Source organism: Pimephales promelas, chromosome 15 (assembly GCF_988280905.1).
Source record: "Pimephales promelas chromosome 15, fPimPro1.hap1.1, whole genome shotgun sequence".
Taxonomy (NCBI): domain Eukaryota; kingdom Metazoa; phylum Chordata; class Actinopteri; order Cypriniformes; family Leuciscidae; genus Pimephales; species Pimephales promelas.
The window spans coordinates 9,655,424-9,669,056 of record NC_142783.1 but is presented as its reverse complement, the minus strand read 5'-3'; the positions used below and the strand labels follow the sequence as shown (position 1 = coordinate 9,669,056).

The 13,633-nt window shown below is 37.9% G+C and overlaps 1 long non-coding RNA gene across 1 annotated transcript; it reads left to right on the top strand.

Annotated features, from left to right (window-relative positions):
* Positions 1-3,175: 3,175 nt before the first annotated feature.
* Positions 3,176-5,947, top strand: LOC120485572 (uncharacterized). Its single transcript, XR_016146648.1, has 4 exons — positions 3,176-3,750; positions 4,004-4,121; positions 4,494-4,590; positions 5,863-5,947. It is a non-coding gene; the product is annotated as an uncharacterized LOC120485572 (long non-coding RNA).
* The last annotated feature ends 7,686 nt before the right edge of the window (positions 5,948-13,633 follow it).

The following is a 13,633-nucleotide window of genomic DNA, read 5'->3' as shown; positions in this document are numbered from 1 at the left end:
TTGGGTTTTGGTCACCATACCTCACGACTAAATGTCAGTTTTTGACGTAAATATGACGTTGTCAGGAGACGTTGGCATGACGTTGTATTTTGGTTAGTTAATACCACAACCTAAAACAAACAAAATATCAACGTCTAATGATGTTGGAATTTGGACGTTGTGTGGACGTTACCATTATGACGTCAAAAAGACGTTGGATTTTGGTAACATAACAACACAACCTAAAAACAACAAAATAACAACGTCAGCTGACGTCATTATTTGACGTCAACTTAACATTGGCCATAGACGTTGAGTTGATGTTGGATTTTGGTCACCGACGTCGCAACCAAAATTAAACCAAATATCAACGTCATATGACGTTGTGTGCCTGCTGGGTATGGCTGTAAGTTATAGTAAGGTGAAAGTTAAAAGCATAATCAAAGCAAAGAAGTGGCAGGAGGAGTGGAATTGTCATGGATACACAATCGTCAGCACCAGACCTCTTCACTCCGCCCACTCATTCATCATCACCAGAATTCTAATCACTGCCACCTGTCTTCCTCACCTGATGTCAATCCGCCTTCACTCAACTTCACCTTTAAAACTGGTTCAGTTTCCTCAGTCCACCGTCTGTTCTCGTCGACTAAACCTACACGTTCAGACTCCTGCCATAAGATACCTGCCTGTTTGATACTCACCTGTTCAGCGAAGATACCCATCTGTCATCCGAGTCCACAGCCATCCTTCTTCTGCTCCGAGTTCACCGTCCTGGTTCATCTTCAGTCCGCCTGCAACAGATAAGAGACCTTATCATTATCATAAAAAATCATACAAAAAACAATCAGATGTACAAGATGAGAGAACATATTGAAAAGACCATCTTTACCCATTATATACATTAAATGCACTGATGCTGAGACAGCTGGTTCTCAAGAATGTATTTGAATGAAAATGTAAGTTGTAAGAAAAATGGTTCACATCAACAGACAGCTTTAAACTGTTGGGGAGTTGTTTCCATTGTTTTATAATTTTAAATGAATAAGCTGTCTGTGCAAAGGCAGAGGATCTTTGCGGGATAGCCAAATTTTTGTGAACCGTTGATCGAGATGTTCGGTTTGTTTGTTACGATACTCCGAATAAAGTTGTGAAATTTTTAATTGAGGGTGGAGCAAGGTTATTAACAATTTTAAAAACAGCTCTTAAATTTGTCAATAAAATTATGGAATCAAAACTTAGTACTTTGTATTAACGTAAAATGTTGCAATTGATGATAGCGCTGTGCTTTTCTGTCAAGCACCTTTAATGCCTGATTATAGACAAGAACTCTGGTCAAGCTTACTTATTTTATGTATTGAGTATTATGTATTATGTGAGCCACTGAAACCACTGCTCGGCATCACCAAAATCTAACAATTTGGCGAGCCAGCCAGGAGAGACTGACAAGAAGAGAACTCACCAACTGCAACAAGGAGTAAACAAAGAACTCACCAGCTGCAACAGGCAAATATCCTAATTTGGTGAGTGAAACTTATCAGCTCTCTAAAAGAACATCTTCTAAAAAAAAATATATATATATATATATATATATATATATATATATATATATATATAAAAAAGAATAATAGTAGACCAGTAAAGATTTGTAGTGTAGTCACATACTGTGTATTGTTGAGAATTTTAGGCTTGGGCCTTTTTTTATGAGTCTGTAGGAACCTTTTAAATGATTTAGTTAATTCTCTTGAAACTGTAGGAGCTATAGAAATAAGTTTTATAGCTTGGCCCTGTTCTCTTGAGTCTCTAAGAATAATTTAAGGAAGAGGTTTGGTCTGTTCTCATAAGAATGTAGGAGCCATTGAAATATAGTAAAAGGTTTGGTCCTTTTTTGGAGTCAGTAGGAATTGTTAAAGCAACAATTGAGTCCATTCGTCCAGAAATTGTAGAAACTGTTTTAAGCGTAGACTGTAGAAACTGTTGGAACTGATGTTGCTGCAAGAATTGGTAATTCTTGACTGGGTGCTAATTCAGTAGCCAATATAAGATTAAAATGTTTGGGACTAAAGTTGCTGCAAGAATTGGTAATTCTTGACTGGGTGCTAATTCAGTAACCAATATTTTAGTTTTGAATTAAACGTTCTAATTGTGCTAGAAATCAGGAAGCTGTGTAATTATAGGACTTGGGAGGACAATGAGGAGGAGAATGAGGAGGAAGGCGAAAGAAGAACCCGCATCGTAACAAAAATTATTAAGAAATATGTTCCCTATAAGACATACCAGCCAGCTTCACCAGAGCAAGTAGACAAATGGTCTAAGGAGTTACCATATGTGTACAAACAACCACGAAAAGTATGGCAATTTCTTCAACGCTTACAGAAAATCTACAATTTACATCCAGTAGATGGCGTGATGATTGTTAATGTGAACTTGAGGGACAAGGAACAAAAGAGGATAACTGAAAGTGTCGAAAACAAGGTAGGCAAGTCTCAAGAAAACATTGAGGCTGGATGGGAAGCTGTACGAACATTCTTGTTTGAACTGAAACCTGCAGAGGTTAATTGGGCTAGAATTACCTCATGTATGCAGAAGACTGGAGAAAGTGTTGCAGAGTTCGAGCCACTGAAACCACTGCTCAGCATCACCAAAATCTAACATCTACAGAAGGGTCTGCACAAAGCAGTGATGCAGAGGTGGGCAGTGTTGTACTTTTCCTTTTAATTTTTGATGCATAAGCCATGTGTTGACAGGTTCACCCCTACCCTACACTGTAAAAAATTTCCGTAAAAATACGGTACAATGTACCATATAAATGTGAAGGATCTTTTCCGTATTTGTCTTTTACGGGTCTTTTACCCTTATTTTGAATTACGCGTTGCATTGTGGGAACAAGATCCCGGCAGCGCGAAAAGTTTAAGACGCATCCGCCATTACACACGCAGATGACCGCGGGCAAAGTTGCTTTTAAGAGCCGGATTTCGGGTGTGTGGAAGCCATTCTGACACTTATGTGGTAAAACTTAAACTTAAAAACGAAAATTATGTTTTGCTTGATGTCAAAAAAGCTGTTAACGTAACGTTATTATTTTTAGTTACCATCTGGCATTAACTGTTAGGCAAATGAATGTCGGAGCCGTCACGTTTATCATTTTAGGCATATCGTCACACATTGAAAGATTTAGTTAAAACTCGTGGAGGGAGGTTCTCGATTGTAGTGTCCTTGTTGTAATGGGCTTATTTACTTTTATTTGTCGTGATGCGGTTTATTTCTTGCCGAGCGAATCCGTTAACCAGTTGTGATAGTTCTAACGTTAGCTAGCTGCTAGTGTTTTAAGAGCAATTTAATGCCCTCAAGCAAAAGCAACCAGAGGAATCGTCAAGAAAAGTAAACGCCATTAAGACTTGCTTGATTTGAAAGGCATGAAGACACAACGTGAAGAGACTGTGTGTGAATATGCAGTAACTTAACCGGTAACAGTTACAGCTGGATCAAGGAAAACACCAGCACCTTTTCTGCAAAATGAGGTAAGTTAACGTTATGTTTACGTTAGACTTCATGTTTTTGTTTTAGATGACACACACGACTTTAAACCCCAAATAATGAAAGATTAATTTACATTTAGCATGACTGCTATTATCTAAACTTCTGGCTGTAATGTTAGTCATTCTTTCCCTCCTCATTTGTTTATTTCATAATGTTTCTGTTGTTTTCTTATCTATTAACAGGACTTTTCTGCTGTAGTTTACATCCCAAGCACCACCTGCATGCTTCTTATGGGTTTGTATTTTGTTTTATTAGCATTATTATGAATGTTCAATACTGGCAAAACACATTTGAATTTAAAGTCTGAAGAATAAAGTCTGTTTATAGAAAAAGTTGGTTGCTGAATACCCCCTTCAAAGATATTTATGTTTACATGGTCGGTAGAAATACAAATTGTATAGGGAAGATTTAAACAACTATGTTTAAAGCGGTTTTTTGAAGTTATCGTGTTATGTTTTTCATTTAGTAATATCTTTTTCTGTTTCAGGTGGTGGACATTCAGGGTTGCTGTCATTCAAGAAGTTATTGACCACATCTACCCTATAGAGGCAGTAAGATGCAAAATACCTGAAGAAAATGGCACTTATCCTGGAGTTCATATAAAGGTAAGCAACACATTTTTAATTAAATTATTTATAGAACATGTTATTGTGATTCTGTTTATTTAGTTGAAAATAATTAAACATATTAGAATGTAGCCTATAGTTGAGCATGCAGACAAGCTGACATGACATGCAATTGGAGTCCACTAGAAAAAAGTCTTAGCATTTTTTTAAACAGTGTTTGAATTTGAGAGAATTAGGGATGGCTGACAATTTGTTTATAGTTGATAATTTAGTGAATGTAAAATACTGTACATTTGTTTTTCAACCTCAACCTGGTCTACATGATACTTTGTAGTTAATTTTCCTTCATTTAATTTCTTGTGTAGCTAAAAACATATCCTTTTTTTTTTCATTTCCAACTTTCCTGTGTAGAAATCCTGAACGAAGGTTGAAAAGGCTGAGATGAAGAAAACGTCCCCATTCCTCCAAAACTGCCGAAGTTCCTGTATGAACAACTTCGAAAAACCAGGTAAAGTTTCAAGCTTTTGTCAAATCTCAAAATGGAACTTTAATTGAACATACCGAAAAATGAACGTTTTTCATGCAAGTTGTTAAGATCTTAAAGGGATAGTTCACTTTGAAATACATTTTTGTCTTTCTTTTATACCTCAAGGACATCCAAAATGTAGGTGTCTTTGTTTCCACAGTATTTTCAAGTTTGATATTTTTAGGTCAAACTGTTCTTGTCTGTCAGTCATATAATGGAGGTTTATGGGGTTCACCCTGGGTCCCCCTAAAGAGCATGCACAGCGAAGTCCAAATTAAACATGATTTAATGACTCGTGAATGTAAGGACACATTGATGGCCTTAAACACGAAACGAGCGGTTTGTGTGAGAAAATGAACAGTATTTAAATTGTTTTTACCTCTTGTAATCACAGCCACGTCCAAGTGATCTGAAGGATCACTTCCGGCGCACTTGCGCAGACCGAAGCACCTGTGCCTTCAGATCACTTGGACGTGGCTGTGATTACAAGAGGTAAAAACAATATAAATACTGTTCGTTTTCTCACACAAACTGCTTGTTTCGTATCTTAGGCCATCAATGTGTACTTGCATTTAGGAGTCATTGAATCATGTTTAATTTGGACTTCTCTGTGCATGCTTTTTCAGGTGGACCCAGGGTGAACCCCATAAACCTGCATTATAAACATTGACCTATAAATATCAAAATTGAAAATACTGTAGAAAAAAAAGGCACCTACATCTTGGATGCCCTAGAAGTAAGATAAAAGATATCAAAAATTAATTTCAAAGTGAACTATCCCTTTAATGAAATCTGAGAGTGTTCTCTCCCTCTGTTGACAGCTCTCCCTCTGCTTACACCTACCACTTTCAAGCTCCAGAAAGATAGTAAGATCATAATAAAAGTAACACAGTGTTAGAGTCCTATCCAAATGTGATGCGATAAGATTCTAGCAACAAAACATTTGTGCCACTTTATAAATTTGGGGTTAAACCACTGGAGTCACATGGATTACATTTGTGTCTATACCTTTCTGAAACTTGAAAGTGGTAGTTGCCTAAGCTGTCAATGGAAGGACAGAAATCTCTCAGAGTTCCTCAAAAAGATCTTCATTTTTGTTCTAAAGATGAATGTAACTCTTGTGAGGTGTGGAACAACGTGTGTGTGAGTAATTACAATTAAAATTTTGGGGTGAGCTTACGCTTTATGTAATATTGTGTTCTCTTACAGAAAAATGGCATCAACACTAACATTTCACTCTTCTTTAATCCCTAGCTGGCATCTTGGGGAGGATGACCTCGCATCCAGTATGCTGCTGTGGGTGACGCAGGATTTCGAACTCATTCGATCACTTGTCACTTGAACTGTGGCGACTAATCGTGCATGCTGTGGGTCAAGCCGCTGGATCTTCAGATCTTCTTCGATCTGCTTAATCCATCCTTTTTTTGGGTGCAGTGCGCTGGATTCTACACTGGGTTGGACGTTTCCTCCAGAGGACTTGTGTGGTATTCAATTTGCATCCATTCTGCACGTGTCCAAACATTTCACTCGAAATTGACTAGAAGTCTAAAGCAATTTTTAAGGATAAAAGCAGAAGCCTTATCTTCATTGCATTTTGTTTCTTTCTGTATTGTATCGCATTCTATTAGTATTGCATTTGAAAATGTTTTGAATCTTGACCTTCACAGTTTATGAAGGTTTTTTTTCTCTTTTTTTTAAATAATTTTCTGAGCTATTTGGTACAACACCAATATTGTGCAAGTACCTGCTCATGTTTTCTTTTCTTTTTTTTCTTTTTTATTTCTCCCATGTTTGTTTAATTTCTTAACTTTTTCCACAATACAAGCACTTTTTTATGGTGCTTTGCACATTGTTAAATTGTGTGTGTCTGTCTGTGTATATCAATCTTTACCCATTGAATGCGTTTTAAGAATGTTTACATGAAATTTTTACAAAAATAAAACATGTTCAATATGTATATATTGTTCTTGAATTATTTGCTACCAAAATATATGCTATAAAAATAGAAATTTCTGTATAAGGATTATCCGTGAATAGTACAGAAAATACGGAATTTTCCATTTTAGGTTTGACGGAAATGTCCGTCAATGGTACAGAAAAACTCATGTAAATCTACGGAAATATCCGTTCTAAGGTTTACGGAAGTGCCCGTACAAAAACGGAAAAAGTGCTGGTAATTAAAAATAAAGTGCTCGTTTTTTAACGGAGATTTTTTTAACAGTGTAGAAAACAGAGTATTTTGAAAATACTTGACAACTTAAAGAAAAAAAAAACTCCCACTAGAGATAGAGTTGCTTCATAGGAACTTCAGAGTAAGTGCTTATATATTATTTCACTCAGAGTACAATATGTATTATTTGTAGGCAAAAGATGACTTGATCACTGGCTTTTCTTTACAAAGAATAATTAAAATAAAACTCAAAGAACTAAGCATATTTGTCTTGTCTTTTATTAAACATTAATGAAATGTTTTATATTTTTTCTGATGGTGCAATGATGTGTAATATGGCCCATGCAATGTCACAGGCCCTGTCAGGTGCAACCCTCAAGACTTTTCAGACACTTTAGTTGGCTAAAGTTCACTTCATTGTGTGCCCTTGTCCTGGCTAGAGCGGCATTTTAACTGGTCAGGGAATGCGGTCATAAAACACCTGCCTCCAAGCAGGATCCTGCTGTGTATAATGGAAAAATTCAGTTCTGTTAGGATAAGCATAAATGTATGTAATACAGTGAGCGTGATATTCCTTGCCACGTTCAATAATGTGAATAAATCTCTGAAAATTCTTGAGTCATGCACAGATGCTGGCCATATTTGTTATATACGTACGCCTTATTCAAGGCAGCGCCATCTTTGATTTTTAATGAGAATGAAAGCAAGGTCGTGAGGGATAGACATGCATCTCTTCTATGGGCTGTACTGTTATTTAATGTGTTTTCGGATTGTTCTGCTCATGAAACACTGGAAAAATATCTTTCCAAGAAATTTCAATTAACAAAAAACTCCCGACAATGTAAGCTGTGGAAAATTGTAAGTTATCTAGGAGCTTTTATTCAGCTTTTTACAGCGGATGCCATTGGAAACACGGTAAGCTTATCCCTCATAGCCTCACTTTCATACCTGTCATGGCACTGCTCTGAATAAGGTCTGTGGAACATAGTCACATGCCATCTAAGAGATTTTAGTCAGTCAACTGCCTTTTGATATAATCTTATTAATCTGGATAAGAATCGCAATAATCACTTACCTGCACTGTTATTAAAGACCGACTCCGAGTAGAACATTTATGCGTTTCCAACAAATTAATGATGTAAACGCCATCCACACGAGTCATGAGAAAAATTATATGTCTCAAAAAGTACACTATTGCACTGCGCTAAAAGACTTCCGTTACACCTCCGCTCATAAAGCCGCGATCTAATCCTGTTGATCCTGATCTAATCCTCGCGAGCAGGTTCAAGCTAGCACACCTGTTGCTATGACAGCAAGTCCAGGCGTCGAAGAACCAAACAATACAAGATCATGCCAAATCGCCAACAATCAAATTCAGCTAACTGAGTTAGCGACATTCGAAGAACGGGCCCCTGTTTGTAAGATATGATTGTATCCAGTTTAATGTCTCTAGACAGATTATACTTAGAAAGCTTAGACAGGAGGACACTGTGGTTCACCGTGTCAAATGCTTTTCGTAAGTCCAAAAACACAGCCCCCACTGTGCCCCCTCCGTCCAAGCTGGCCTTTATATTCCTTGTTAGATAGCAACAGGCTGCATCGGTGGAATGGTTGCGTCTAAAGCCGAACTGCATGGGGTGCAACAAATTATTACAGTCGAGGTGATCAGTTAGCTGCTCTATAGATGGCTTTCTCGAGTATTTTAGATACTACAGGCATTCCTGTAGTTGCTTAATTTTTACCTCCAGATTTGTATATTGGGGTTATAACTGCTGTTTTAAATACACTGGGAAAGATTCTCTCTTCAATAGATTTATTCACGATATACTGTGTGTAAAAACTGGTGTTAAAATCTCCCTATGTTTTTTAATGAAAGAGCTATCAATTCCCCAAAGTCTTTAGCTTTTGAATTTGATAGGGATTGTATTTTATCTGTTTTAAAACCATCAATGCTTTTAAAACATAAAGCTTCATGATCGCTGACAGGTGGCTGAGGTAAACAAGGATGATGCAGTCCAGAGGCATGCTGAAAAATTTCATTCACTGATTCAATAAAATAATCATTAAAATGGTTTGAAACTGTTTGTCCATCCTTGTGGAATTCATCATTTATTTTCAGCTCTATTATTCCGCTCTTAGTTTGCGCCTATCCAGTTAATTTATCCATAGCTTGCCAAAGTTCTTTAGAGAGGAATATGGAATCAACCTTATTTAAATTTCGGTAACGCCAATTTCCTTGCAACTAATGTTAAATTATGATCAGAAAGACCTGTTATTAAATTATAAACTTTTCCAATACGGTCAGCTTTATTAGTAAAAACTAGATCAATAAGCGTCTTATGTTTTAGTAATCCGAGTTGCTTTTTTTATTATTTGTGTGAAATTAAATTTGAGTAATCTCTTAATTTTTTTCCCCTTTTTATCGAGCCAATTAATGTTAAAATCTCCCATAAGAAGTATTTCTTTCACATCGCACTTTTTAAGAATGTCTGTTAGGTGATTAAAAAATAAATATTTTGATGCAAGAGGCCTACAAGGCAAGAACAGCAAATGACATTTCTGGAGACAGCTTGATTTTTATCCCCACATTCCAAAACATCTCCCACTGATTCCAAGTGTACACATTGATAACTGTCCTTGACATAAATCATTACTCCACCCCCTTTGCCATGACCATGATCACGCCTGTAAATGTTATAGCCTGGAATATGAACAACAGTATTTGAAGTGGTGGGTTTCAGCCAAGTCTCCGAAAGACACAAAAAGTCAAGGTTGGACTGCATTAGCAATTGTTCCAGTTGTTTGACTTTCGAAATATTGAGGTGTCCCCCAAATACACCTTTGGGTTTGACCTTTGGGTCCCTGAGTACTTTGGCGTGATTAACAGTCTGAAATAGTCTGTATCTATGTTGTTTAGCGTCAGAGTTTGAGTGACACTGCATGGATAGTTGAGATGAACACCCCAAATCACATGCCGCTACAGTTTTCTCCTCAGCGGCATTTTGTTTGTTTACCCCAGAATCCAGACAAGATTTTTCTGTGCACGGTGTCCGTGCTAAGCACCTGACAAGTTATTTTACACAATGTCTCAATACCATCTGGGGACAATGTTGTCGGAATATAGTTTTGCCCATTTATTTGTGTGTGCTCGTAAGAGTAACTCACTGCGATCGTGACTTCCGGTCCACACATGGGAAAAACGCCATTTACTCCCACTGGTTCTTCCACGCCGCCAGGCCCGGGGTTTGGATATAAATCCCCACCTACTGTGCTCTTGACAACAGATCCACACATGAGTAAGGAGCCATTTACACCCGGTATTTCTCCACCCTCTTCGACAGGACCGGGGTTTAGATGTATATCCCCACACAGTAAAAGTAAAATGCATAGCATGGTTGAAACAGCTGATCCTCGTCGGCGTTTATCAAAGCGGGAGCTGATCAAAGAAGGCACAACTGTGCGTCCCTGTTTTAAAACAGACGCATAAATGGCGTGTTTGCTCCATATGTGTTAAAAGGTGGTATATTGCGCGTTTAAATAAGTTGATAATGGCAGAAAATTAGGCAAAGTTATTCATCAATGACAAATGAGCAACAAAATTCGGATACCACATTACAACTTACAGTTCTTGACTTTTTTGCGAAAAAAGTGTGAAGTGTTTTTTGCCGTTTTGAATTCCTTTCGACCTTCTACGATGGATTCAGTGCGGGTGCGAGCACGGGCGTGTGGTGATGCACGAGCGCGAGTGACTGATTACCATGGCAACGTGAAAGTCACGTGTAGATACAGTAGATAGGCGATCTTTTCTCTTTGAATTTTAAATCTGTATCTATAAATACACATTGGCTCGCGAAAACCTCAACATTTCGTGAACACTTCCCCTATGAAAAAGTGCGGGGGACAAATTACATTTTATAAAATGTGGGGGGGACACGTCCCCCGCGTCCCCCGCGTAATCTACGCCCTTGCGCATAGCTAAATAACATAAGCCTACCTCGTGATGACAAACCGGATCCAGCTACTGAGCAACACAGAATATTGTGTAGTGCCTGGTTGTGGAAAAAGACAGTCACTGCATATGCTTCCTCTGGATTCCAATACTGCATGGATAAACTTTATTTTTAATGACGTTCCAGCTGATGAGGTAAAACATCCTTATCTGTTCGCTTCATTTCACTGAGGATTGCAAACAAGACTGGATTTGCAGACCGATTAAGAGTAAAGAACGGTGCTGTGCCATCTATATTGGATCTGACAGGAATGGTGCAACACACAGACTCTGGTTTGAACATGTATGGGCGAATCATTCCAGTTGCCATTTTACACCAACGAGGTGAGTTGGTTGAAACTCATTATAATGTGCAAAACTGTTCTCCACTCACAGCAGTGGGCGTTTACTTCCAAGTCTTCAGTGCGAGACGCCCATAAAAAACCGAGTGTTATCAGATAGTCTCAAAACTTGGGTACAAAATAGCCTATTATTTATTCATTTTGATGTTTTTAAATGCAAAAATGAAGCGAATGTCATAAGTTGACCTCAGACAACAATATAATAAAATTTTAAAAGCCAGTTCATGACCCCTTAAAGCTTTTCTAATAAAGCTAGAGGTTTATAATAAAGTTTAGAGGTCTAGGTCTAGGAGTCCGATCGTAAACTTTTTTCCAATTATATTCCGCTCTGACCATTTTCTATTTGGAAATATCTCAGCTATCTAATTTTCTAGTCTTTCTGCAAATGTTCTATTTGTTCACTCGCTCTCCTCCCACATCACCAGTCTATAAGCCTGGGTGTTCTATGGATTGGTGAGATCCACATTATTTTCTCCTATTTACACAGCCAGAAATATTTACAAACACATATTTGTCAGCACACACAAAACAGACATCTAGCAAATATTGGTTTAGGTGTTGTTTAAATAAGTTAAAATAAACTTTGAACAGTGTTTCTCAGAAATTGCTTACAAATTAATAATAATAAATAATTAATAATAATTAATAATAAATGTTGTTGGTTTTTTTAAATACAAAAAAATGCATCTGCATACATTTGTAGAAACACAACTTTTGCAAAGCAGATTATTTTTCTCCTCTTAAAATCTTCTCTGTTCCCCTTCATTCAGGTTGGTATTGTTGTGCGTTCACTAACCTTCATCTTTCGGTTGATTAAAACCAGAATTGGAAAATCCCTCAACATAGACCACAACAAGAGTCTGTCTAATAGGCATGCAGAGCTGCCAGCATGTGTTTACAGTCTTGGAGCGTGATCAATAACTCTTCTGCTTTTTACAGAGCTGCTCCGCCTGGAAGAGGTCAGCTGGCTGGAGGTGGCTCATTGATCAGACAGGAAACAAACCTGAGAGACGCTGCCAGCGGCCCATCATTTACACACACAGGTGCTGAGTCATTAGCATACGGCAGCCTGGAACAACCCACAACAGACCCTCACCTCACACCTTCACTGGTGATGAACAAACCATCTCAATAACAGGTCTGATGCTTCAGGGATGGATGCTTTCAATGCATACTTTTCAAAATGCACATGAATACATACATACACATACACACACACACACACACACACACACACACACACACACACACACCAGGGTTCGCGACAAAAGTGGGAATGCTTTATTGATCTGCAAAGAAATCCGCATGTCTCACTCAGTTTTGCTTGATATCCCAGTGCCGAATCTCCCTTTTATCATTTTTTTTTCAGCACCAACTGGGCCAGCGGCAGTAACTGATCCTGCGTCCAGGTGAGCTTTCTTTTCCGTTTTGGCGAGTTCATAATCCACCATCATTCAACTATTGCATTACTTCAATAGGACCAACATTTCTTTGCTTTAAGTAGTCTTGTTTAGGCTAATAGGATGTCAATTAATGTGTTAATGCAAAGTGTTAATGCAAGTGTCATTTTTCATTATTAGGCAAGTGCCAGTTTTCATTGGGGTATTAGGCTACCGTGATTTAATTTAATTGAATTCAACATTTCTCTCTCTCTCTCTCTCTCTCTCTCTCTCTCTCTCTCTCTCTCTCTCTCTCTCTCTCTCTCTCTGCCTTTTTAAGAATTACTTCACTGGGGCCTGCACAAACATGGTATGCATTTCGATGACATTCCATGATTTGTTATGATTTATGTTCCGCATGATGGCCCTGTCATCTAACAACCAATCACGTGATCATCATTGCAAGGAAGCTTGTGAATGACAATTGACTTCATCCATAGCATCGAAGACTCACTCTTAGTTTAGGAGTTGTCATTTTTCCTTACTAAGAGGTCTGAAAGGCATTGTGAATAGCTTTTAAAGGGGTGGTTTACTGCTTTTTTTTTTTTTTTGAATGATTGTGTTTATGGGGTGCAATATAACATGTATCCGTGGTTTTTTTAAAGTCTTATTTTTCATAAATTTCACCTTTATTGTAAGCCGTGTTCTCCTCTGTCATTTGAAAGACCGGTTGACTTCCTGAGTCTATGAAACCACTCCCTCAGAAACAGGCAGTGGGCTCAAATTGGTTAGTTTGGGCCAGTGTGTTGTGATTGGCTAAACCGAATAGTGCACATTATCTGGATACTTAACGCCCATTACCTTTACAGGTGAAAGTTGCATGTGTGTTCCTGTCAAATTTACATAATGGTATAAATACTGCAGTATCAGTCTCTGGTATGAGCCAGAATCAGACCCAGAAAGCAGCGATGAAGAGAGGCAAGCAGAATCTCACCACACACGGCTCTTACAAAACGTTTTTGAATGGTAATTTGCCTAATTTTTTTTAGCTTTATACACGTTTGTTTAGCATCGAACTAACTGGCTACTATATACATAAACAGCTTTGGCATTGGTTTACGTTCTT